We start from the raw sequence: 855 nt of genomic DNA, 5'->3' as shown, positions 1-855 counted from the left end.
CGGAATGTCTGGCCTCTTTTCTCTTATCGATTTTACGACTGACTTTATTCCCTCTATCGCTGTTTTGGCGTCCATAGATCTCAAGTCATTTACGCCTGTATGTATGACTACCGCTTTGACTTTTAGATCCCTTGCCTGATGTACGCCCATCTTCACTTCTTTTGTCGTCGCTGTTTTAACTTTCATAACTTGTAGACCGTAACCGTCTCCCAATCTCTTTGGATCCAAGTCCTTCAGAATAGAGTCGTGGAAGATCACCACTGTTGGTCGCTCACATTCTTCGTTGGAATCCGATTCATCTTCACTACTGCCGGAACTGGATGATTCATCTTCATGTGAAGGGTTGGTGCTGTTGCTTTCCTCGACTTTGTCCACGATGTTTTGTTTGCTTGTAGTGAATTCGTCTGTTTTTGATCTTTTGACATCATCCTTGTCTAATGTGATGGGACGTTCTTTGGGTGTTTTGACAACGGAACTGTACATTTTGGTATTTTTTACCCCGTTTTTGTTCTTTGAAACTGACCTTCTCGGTGTTCCTGCAATCAGGACATTCTCTTCCTCTGGGACTTCTTCACACATGTTGTTTGGAGATGCAAAGGGAGTTTCTTCTACGACTTCGTTTTTTCTTTTTTTTTTACGTTGAACTCTCACCTTCAGCTTTTTCGTTTGGTGTACTTAGCGTGTGAATTGTTGTAGGCGCTTTCTTTTTTGACAAGTCATCTTTCACTGTGTTATGTGCGCTTTTCTTCTTAATCTTGCCGAAAAAAGATGGAGTCAGGTTTTTCAAAATGTTCATGGAGGAGATCAAGACTGAATCAGTCTCAGAACTCTCCATTTGACTTTGAGACTCAGTTT

This window comes from Littorina saxatilis, linkage group LG16, assembly GCF_037325665.1.
Source record: "Littorina saxatilis isolate snail1 linkage group LG16, US_GU_Lsax_2.0, whole genome shotgun sequence".
Classification (NCBI taxonomy): domain Eukaryota; kingdom Metazoa; phylum Mollusca; class Gastropoda; order Littorinimorpha; family Littorinidae; genus Littorina; species Littorina saxatilis.
Note: the sequence above shows the minus strand (reverse complement) of the source record.